This window comes from Lepisma saccharinum, chromosome 1, assembly GCF_977018435.1.
Source record: "Lepisma saccharinum chromosome 1, izLepSacc3.1, whole genome shotgun sequence".
Classification (NCBI taxonomy): Eukaryota; Metazoa; Arthropoda; class Insecta; order Zygentoma; family Lepismatidae; genus Lepisma; species Lepisma saccharinum.
In genome coordinates, this window is record NC_139229.1 from 203496765 (window position 1) to 203507133 (window position 10369).

The window sequence follows — 10369 nt, forward strand, 5'->3', positions numbered from 1 at the left end:
TAAGAAAGGCATTTTTTTCCGCACTGTAAAAAGTATTTAGCTAGGTATTGTTACTCTACAAGGTAACTGAACGTGTCTGTGTTTTGGAACACTCTACCTATGTTATAATCGGGAAACTATGCACTCCACTGTCTGTATTCGAACTCTTACTACAGCAGTAAACATAAAACTTACTTGTACATGCTGCATTCCTCGAACTGGAGGCCTGGATAGTTGAATAATTTGACGTAGATCCCTGCTCTTTCCGTTTCTTCTCAACCTTTTTCCCTTCCCATGACGCCGCGGACTGGATTCCACTCTCTCGTTGGCTCCTCAGCCTTAGACCTTTTGGTGAGTTCAAGCTCACCCATCCCACCCCCAACCCTAAGTCCCCTTGAGGGCCTCTTGGACCCGTCCAGGCCCAACTTGGCCCCTTTGGGTGCCCTGTGCACCCTGGCTATCCTTCGAAGGGCCCGGAATCCTTATGAGACCCCCGATTCCCCCAGGGAGGGGGGAAACCCAACATTACGGAGGAGATCCTGGACTTTGGGGAACTTCCAAGTCGAGAGGGACGTGGGGTACCTCCGCCTTCCACCCCTCCTTCCCACCGGATCCCTCCCTCCGGGTGGGGATGAATCCCCCGGAGTTAGACGTTGCGTCGGGTGGTGTAGCGGAGGAGCGTGCCCGGAGAACGACCCGCCGTAGCGAGTGACGTAAGGGACGAGAGAGAAGCGGCGGCTGGAGGCTCCGAATAGGTGAAGAGCTAGCAGGAAGAAAATTCTTCCCTCAGCTCTTCACCTGTAAGGGTCAGTCAGTGGAAGACAAGCTACCTGGCATATCTCGACGTGCAGATGTTGCAGCTTCACAAATCTCCTGCCACTGGAAGGAAGTTCCGTTGTCTCCCGGTAGATGGTAATAGCGCCGTATGCTTGTGTGAAGCAGTGTGAATGTGAGCAGAGGGAAGTGCAGACGTCCAGGAACATATCACTCATATCACTGAGGCCAGTAAAGAAGAGCACCGAACGGTCGTGCGTTTCCTGATGGAAGGCGCTAGTCCACGATACATTCACCGTCGAATTACGTCTGTGTATGGGGAACATTGTTTGTCTCTCTCGCGGGTGAATGGGTGGAGTCTGAGGTTTGGCGAAGGAAGAACGTCACTGCAAAACGATCCACAACCTGCACCATTTGTCACTGTCGCAAATGTTGAACTCATACAACGTATGAATGACGCCATTCAACAGGATCTACTGTGTACAATGGAGCACGTTGCACAGACCACAGGGGAGGTCACGGCAACCTGTTTAACATCGTGAAACACCGCCTCCAGTATCGGAAGGTGTGTCCACGGTGGGTTCTCCACAATCTGACCGCAGAACACACGTTGATACGCATGGGAGTGTCACTTGAGATGCTCCTCCGATGCAACCAGGAAGGCAGCGATTTCCTCTGTCGAACGGTCGCAGGGGATGAATCCGTGTGTCATCTGTATGAACTGGAAACCAAGCGGCAAAGTCAGCTGTGGAAATACCCCCTGCTTCCCACCACCGAAGACATCGAAAGCTATTCAGTGTTCATTGTTCTTCGACCACAAGCGCCACCTACTTATCGAATTTTGTGAGAAAAATCTAACCGTTACTCGCATCAGTACACAGAAACTTTGACGGTCCTGCGACAGGCCTACAAATCCAGGAGACCAGGTTTGCTTCCGAGGTGGTGATGTTTCACGATAATGCACGTCTGCATACGGCCAATGTTGACCTGGACCTGATATACAGATTTCGGTTGGAAACACTACAGTACCCACCTTATAACCAAGACATGTCAACGTGCGATTATGCTATCTGTGAGTTGAAACGGGCACTGCGTGGTCACCGGTTCAACTCGGACGCTGAGGTGAAGAATGGATGAAATGAGTGATTGCTTGTTGCAGCAACCGCCCACTTTATACAGGGTTACCACTGACCTCCTGCCAGAGCGGTAGGAGGAATATCTCAACGCTTACGGGGATTACTTTTAAGGTGAGCACATAGTTTCATAGTTATAGCTATAGGGTGGCCTGTTCTCAACTGACCTACCCTCATATAATCTTGCAATATCTTCCGTCTGACAGATATATTATTCTAAAAACGACACTAACAAAATAAACGACTTGAGAGAATTCTATTATATTGTTTTTCAACGCAACTTTCCTTTAATTACTCGATAAAAATAAATTTTGGATTGTGAAAAACTTCCTTCAGGGCAGGGATTTGCATCAACAGAAGCTCATTTTTCCACGTCTACGGAGAAAAATTCTAAGCATTAAATTGGCTTTTATTTATATCGAAGTGGGGTATGGTTGGTGGACTACTATGTGATCCTCCCATCTAGATCCGAGGGATCCGCTGACCAACGACAGGTGCGGTCTTCCATTCATATTGGGGGTTAGACGTAGAGCTGACAACTCTGCACTGTATAAAGACATGTCAAAAAACAGCAATATGAGGCCATGGATGTTCCCAAGGTAAAATATTTAACTTTAAAATATAAAGAGAGGTTCTTTATTGTTATATAGAATGTATTATATTAAATTAAATTATAATTAGAAATTATCTCACGAAAATTTCCTCCCTTTTTATTTTTACTCAAAATATTCCGGAGGTAAAATACTCCCCCGTTCGGATCTCCGGATGGGGACTACTTTGGGAGGTCCCTGGACTAAGGATAAAATCTACATTAGGAACAAGGATATTAAATTAGGCACCTGGAATGTTCTGAACCTTTACCGGCCTGGGGCATTTCAGTGTACAGTTAATGAGATAGTTAAGTATAAATTAGATGTAGTAGCTGTCCAGGAAGTTAGGTGGCCAGGAGAAGGGAATTGTAAAACTAAAAATTATACTTTTTTCTATGGTGGTACTGAAAATCATAATTTTGGAACAGGATTTTTCATAAATAATAGAATTATCTCGGCTCTTAAAACAGTAGAATTTATTAATGATAGGATATCATATGCAGTTTTACATGGTAGGTGGTGTAAAATTATTTTAATAAACATACATGCACCAACGGAAGATAAAGATGATAATACTAAAGATGATTTTTTATGCAGAGTTAGAACAGGTCTTTGATAAATTTTCTCAGTATGATATGAAAATTCTGTTAAATGACTGTAATGCATAGATTGGCAAAGAAGAGACATTTAAACCCACGATTGGTAAAGAAAGTCTTCATGAATTAAGTAATGATAATGGTATAAGATTGCTTACTGTTGCAACCTCAAAGAATTTAATTGTGAAAAGTACCACTTTAAACATAAAGATATCCATAAATATACCTGGTCTTCTCCAGATGGTAAAACTCATAATCAGATAGATCATATTCTCATTGATAAGAGAAGGCATACTAGTATAATTGACGTTCGTACACATAGAGGTGCTGACTGTGCCAGTGACCATTATTTAGTAATTACTAAATTAAGAGAAAGACTCGCAGTGATAAATCATAAGCAACAAAATCTAAAAGTTCTAAAATTTAATACAGGAAAATTTGCTGATGAAAGAATTAAGAAAGATTACCAAATTAAACTGTCAAATAGATTTGATGTTTTGCAGGATTTAAATGATGATGAAAATATAAATGAAACAGATGTAAATAAGAATTGGGAGCACATACGTAATGCAATAGAATCAGCAACTAAAGAAAGTATAGGATACCATAAACCAAGAAAAAGTAAGCCATGGTTTAACAATGAATGTCATAACCTAATAGAAATAAGAAATCAGGTTAGACTTAGGTGGTTAAATAACTCTGATGATACAAATCTAAGCAATTATAATAGAATAAAGCGAGAAGTTAACCGCACGTTTAGAAGTAAAAAAAGAGATTATTTGAAAAGCAAAATTAACGAAATTGAAACAAACAGCAAAAACAAAAATATCAGAGATTTATATAAAGGTGTAAATGAATATAGAAAGGGGTGGCAACCTAAAGTAAACTTGATAAAAGATAAAGACGGTGATTTTCTTGCTGACCCAAGAGATATTCTAAATAGATGGAAGAACTACTTTAATGACCTTTTAAATGTTCATGTAGGAGTTAAATCAGAAGTAAATTAAGTACACACAGCAGAACCTTTAGTTCCGGAACGTAATTTGACTAAAGTAAAAAATGCTATTAAAAGGCTAAAGAATAACAAAGCACCTGGAATTGATTTTATACCAGCTGAGTTAATTACATATGGTGGAAATTCATTAATATGTAAAATTCATAAATTAATTTGTTTAATATGGAATAAAGAAGAAATCCCTCAACAGTGGAAAGAATCCATAATTGTTCCTGTGTTTAAAAAAGCTGACAAAATGAACTGCAATAATTACCGTGGAATTTCTCTGCTCTCAACAACATACAAAATATTATCTAACATTCTTTTGATTTGATTTGATTTGATTTAGTTTATTTGTGCCTCTTGGCTAATTTGCGAAGATGGGGATGAGTGATGAAATGATGAAATTGATGAATGGACATTCACAAACAACCAAGCCCGACCGGGATTCGAACCCGGAAAGGCATGTTACTTCTCTCTTCATAAACTTTTGTCTTCTCGTTTAATATCTAAAAAACTAAAAGTTAAAATATACAAAACAGTAATTTTGCCTGTAGTATTATATGGGTGTGAAACTTGGTCCTTTACATTGAAAGAGGAACAAAAATTGAGAGTATTTGAAAATAAGATCCTTAGGAAAATATTTGGACCTAAATGGGATGAGGAGACAGGTGAGTGGAGAAGGTTACATAATTTAGAACTACATAATTTGTATTCATGTCCAGATATTATTAGAATAATTAAATCAAGAAGACTTAGGTGGGCAGCCCATGTGGCACGAATGGGAGAGGAAAGAGAAGTTTACAGGATTCTTGTTGGGAAACCTGAAGGTAAGAGACCTGTAGGAAGGCCAACACGAAGATGGAGGGACAACGTTGAGATGGATTTAAAGGAAAATCGGTAGGGATGGAAAAGAGTATATAGATCTTGCTCAAGATAGGGACAGATAGAAGGCCTGTGTTGCTGCAACCATGAACCTTCGGTTTAAGAAGGCTAGAGAGTTAGTTAGTTAGTTTTTATTTATATCACGGAAAGGAAGTAAAGTTACGTGGAAAATATAATAGAATTCTCTCAAGTCGTTTATTTTGTTAGTGTCTTTTTTGGATTAATATATCTGTCAGACGGAAGATATTGCAAGATTATATGAGGGTAGGTCAGTTGAAAACAGGCCACCCTATAGCTATAACTATGAAACTATGTGCTCACCTTAAAAGTAATCCCCGTAAGCGTTGAGATATTCCTCCTACCGCTCTGGCAGGAGGTCAGTGGTAACCCTGTATAAAGTGGGCGGTTGCTGCAACAAGCAATCACTCATTTCATCCATTCTTCACCTCAGCGTCCGAGTTGAACCGGTGACCACGCAGTGCCCGTTTCAACTCACAGATAGCATAATCGCACGTTGACATGTCTTGGTTATAAGGTGGGTACTGTAGTGTTTCCAACCGAAATCTGTATATCAGGTCCAGGTCAACATTGGCCGTATGCAGACGTGCATTATCGTGAAACATCACCACCTCGGAAGCAAACCTGGTCTCCTGGATTTGTAGGCCTGTCGCAGGACCGTCAAAGTTTCTGTGTACTGATGCGAGTAACGGTTAGATTTTTCTCACAAAATTCGATAAGTAGGTGGCGCTTGTGGTCGAAGAACAATGAACACTGAATAGCTTTCGATGTCTTCGGTGGTGGGAAGCAGGGGGTATTTCCACAGCTGACTTTGCCGCTTGGTTTCCAGTTCATACAGATGACACACGGATTCATCCCCTGCGACCGTTCGACAGAGGAAATCGCTGCCTTCCTGGTTGCATCGGAGGAGCATCTCAAGTGACACTCCCATGCGTATCAACGTGTGTTCTGCGGTCAGATTGTGGAGAACCCACCGTGGACACACCTTCCGATACTGGAGGCGGTGTTTCACGATGTTAAACAGGTTGCCGTGACCTCCCTTGTGGTCTGTGCAACGTGCTCCATAGTACACAGTAGATCCTGTTGAATGGCGTCATTCATACGTTGTATGAGTTCAACATTTGCGACAGTGACAAATGGTGCAGGTTGTGGATCGTTTTGCAGTGACGTTCTTCCTTCGCCAAACCTCAGACTCCACCCATTCACCCGCGAGAGAGACAAACAATGTTCCCCATACACAGACGTAATTCGACGGTGAATGCATTGTGCACTAGCGCCTTCCATCAGGAAACGCACGACCGTTCGCTGCTCTTCTTTACTGGCCTCAGTGATATGAGTGACATGTTCCTGGACGTCTACAATTCACACTCGCTCACAGTCACATTGCTTCACACATGCATGCGACGCGACTGCCATCTACCGGGCGACAACGGAACTCCCTTCCAGTGGCAGGAGATTCGTGAAGCTGCAACATCTGCACGTCGAGATATACGAAGTGACCTGTTTTCCATCGACCGACCCTCTTAAATCAGAGCGTCCAGCCGCCGCTGCGAGAGCCTCTCCCGTCTCTCACGACACCAGCGACGACGAAGCCTTCCTCCGAAGAACACTCTAACCACTACGCCACGCCGACACAGCATCGAAACTCCAGAAGATTCATCCCCACGCGGCGCACGAGGGGTGGAAGTGTGGAGTTGTCACCAACGAGTGCTTCTCAGCAGCCGCTGGTGCCTACGTCCTTCCCGGCCTGGTCTCGTCCCCCGCTGTCCATTCGCCCCTCTGCAGTGCTGGCTCTCCCCCCTTTAGGCCTGGCCTCCACGGAGACCGTTTCGGCCTTAGGGCCGTGTCCGAATCCGCAGCTGCTACCCTCCAAAGCACTGGCGTACGAAAGGTTTTCTTTTCGGAGGAAGCTGCCGTTCTCGTCTTAATCTGCGTCATGGGCAGAGTTGGGGAAGAGTTGGAAGGTGCTATCAAGTGTCTATTTGTGTGACTCTTCCCAGCTGCACGTTCGGAAGACTACTTGGGTGACATTCCAACTGACTCCTGTCGGGAGAAAGCTGTAGTAGTGCTATTACACCTTTGAACGGCACGGGGGAGGGGCCCTTGAAGATTCGAACACGGCCTAAGTCTCGGGTCAATTGTTACGGTGCCAGAAAAAATATGTGCGGGGAGGGGACGAATTTTTGTGGGGAATAATATTTAATAATGCACTAAATGCCACAGAAATGATGCATGTTTCTGCAAAATTTGTCTTATTCTTAGCATTTTTTTTTAGGGCCAACAGGTCGATCGGGCTTATCCGCTCACTTGCTCCCTCTTCAGTGCTCGAAGTAGAACTTCCTAGCTTGAAGATGCTTCACGCAAATTTTCTTATTTGAGTGTTTGCAATCCACCCGATATCGTCTCCCTCTCCCATTTCGAGCACCTGGCGCCGTCACTGTGGACCCCCATGGGGCGATAAGTCTAGCGGGGAATCCTGCGGCCAGGAGAATGTTATAAACCGGAAGTAGTGTCAGCTCAGTGTCCACTACCTCCACGGAATCTTGCGTCCAAGCAAGAAACCTCGATTGTAGGCGGCGCCTCGTTCATTTCTTAGGAAACTACGAAGGTGGAAGGGGCGGTGGATCAAACAGCAAGGTTTGGGTTACGACCTGGCTTCTTTATTTCCTTTGCCTGTTCCACCAAATCCTCATTTTATGCCCCATGGGGGAGGGGGGAGATTCCAAGACTTGTGGCTCGCCCGTACCTCTGGCCGACCTCAGCGAAGCCATTTTCGATTTTCCTCTCCCATCGAAAAATCGCTCTTCCAAATTCTGGAAAATTATATCTGTTTAGATATTCGCAATTGTTTGATAACTGCGTAAGCCAGGAAGCTAGTATCTTGGCAACAGCCAATGCAAACTACTGGAAGATTCAGTGAATGCTTTAGAAGGAATTCCAATCACGTGTGCATTTTCTTATTTAGGAATATCCCAGTGGTTCATCGAAAGGAGATGAACCTGCTTCACTGGCGTCGGCGGCCGAAGGTCCAGCCGAGCCTCGAGCCAAAACGTCTTCCATGGACACCAGGCCTATCCCTAACCCTCCTCTGCCCTTCCCCTTTCCCCTGAGGCTGAGGAACCCTTTGAAAATGGATTCCTAGTTTTACCCCTTTGCCAGACAGGCGTTTTAACGAGGGAGGGTTTTTTTTCCTCTTGGGTAAGGGTAAGAATCTGACGCCATTTTTTAAAGTGGAATCTGAAAAAGATAGTGTTTACTTAGTCACGTTTATTGGATGAACTAAAAAATCAAATAAAGTTACAAGTTTTCCAATGTTTAATGTACTACAAACTACATTTTTCTTGTTTAATAACATTTAAAGTGAATTGATTTCGCTAGTGTCATCGACACTGCTGCTCTTGAGTTACACCACAAGCTGATATTTTGGATAGAACTGTCTACTCTATCTGTCTGAGAATTTACCGCTGGAGGAAGTCGGTTACGAAGTTTCAACAGCGAAACAATTCATTACGTCGTACCTAAAGTCTCGGTACCATATCCATTAATAATTAGGTTACGCAAATTCCAAATTTTCTTTAAAAACGTTCTTTTTCCTCTATTACAGGTGATTACTAAAATGGCGACGCAAGAAGAGAAGATCTGCGGTGTTCTGAGTCACCAGTTTCTCTTCGTGGCATTTTCATTTAACCATAAACACTACAGGATCCTCTCCCAACAACAAGCATACTGTGATGGGTGAAGATACAGTACTTTTAGGGTTACGAGACACTTTACGAAAGATATCCCGCTCTAACTTCTAGCATTGCAACGTAACGATTTATTGAATCCGGAATGGGACTTTAGGTGCACCCTATATTCTAGGTAGCTTCATGATACGTTAACTGAGTGTTCATTGGCATCAAGATGGTGTCCAAAACTTGAATTAGGTATTTTAAATAATTATATGCTTGTTGGAAAAATGAATAAAAATAAGAAAAAAACATTAAACGCATCATGGGTTTCGAAGCGGAAATTAATTGCTCACATTTCAATGACATTCATTGAAATTCGTAACAAGGTGTGTATATAGATAGACAGAGAATATTCTCGACCTACGTGGCGGAGTGGTTAGCACTGCGCGCTATGCCACGGGTCCCAGTATCGAATCCCGGCCTGGACATGGATGTTCTTTCTGAGTATCCGTTCGTCAATTTCCTCATCCTCATCGTCGCAATTAGCCAACGGTGGCAGAGTAGCGACGCCAAATAACAAAAATCAAATGAAATCAAAACAGAGAATATGGAATAAACAGTACTTACCAAGCATTTGCGGTCTCTCATTCCAGAATGCAGCATTTCCCTTCGGTCCGTGAGTCACTGTGCTGTGTTGTCTCTGAAAGATACGAATAAGACACACATCAACCAAATGCTAGGTAATATCTATTATTTATTAAATTTGTTCTGTTCTAAGACATCGTCATAAGCCCCCAGCACCCCTTGCACCTAAGGCCCCACTGAGTAGCTCCAGCTTCAATTTTAGATTCACTAAGGCTGTCACTAAAATTGATTCAAAAGTTAAGAGAAGCCTTCAAACCAAAGGGTCTTCTAAGTGACCATTTTGTTCAATTCCTAATTGTCTGCTTCATTTTCTTCTTTATTCTCTCTGTCTATCAATATGCTATGATATCTCTTCCTTCTCTTTCTCCTTCCACTCCCCTCTTCTGTCTCCACTTCATTTCTATTTCTTCTTCTGTCTCCCTGTCACGTCTATATTTATTTTTCCCCTTTATCTCTTTATGCCTAGCTTCCATATTTCTCTTACAATTTCTCTCTTATTTTCTTGCCTTCTCTCGATGTTCTTCTTACTTTACTTCTGTCTGCCTCTCTTTTTCTCCCTCTCTCTCTCTTTCTCTGTCATTCTGTGATTGTATGTGTCGCGAATTCTTTAATATTATTTTCCCCTTCTCTATCTGTCGCTTCTTTATTTCTTTCATTCTTTCTCCCTCTGTCTGGCTCTCTCCCTTCCTTTTTGATTTCTCTTACTTTCTATGATTTCTTCAATATATTTTGATTTGTTTCTCCCGATTAAGGCAAATCTTTTCGATTTTGACCCCGTCCCTCCCTTCTAAAATTTTATCTGGGCGTCCATAATTTGGTGCCTAAATTTTCCCCACCAACATTTATGATGACTTTATATTCGCCGTTAGAGCCACTTTTGTTTTGTCGAAGGTGAATTTGAAAATCCAATTTGAAAATTTGACTTGCAAATTTAATAAGTAAAACTTTAAAATCAATTCTCACCTGCTGCTTCTGCAGTTCTCCTCTTGCTGGGTGCTTGCTCTTTCTTCAATGTCTCCAATTCAATTCTCTTCTTGGCTTCACAGAAGACTTGAACTGATGACTTCAAAACTGGAATTCGAAC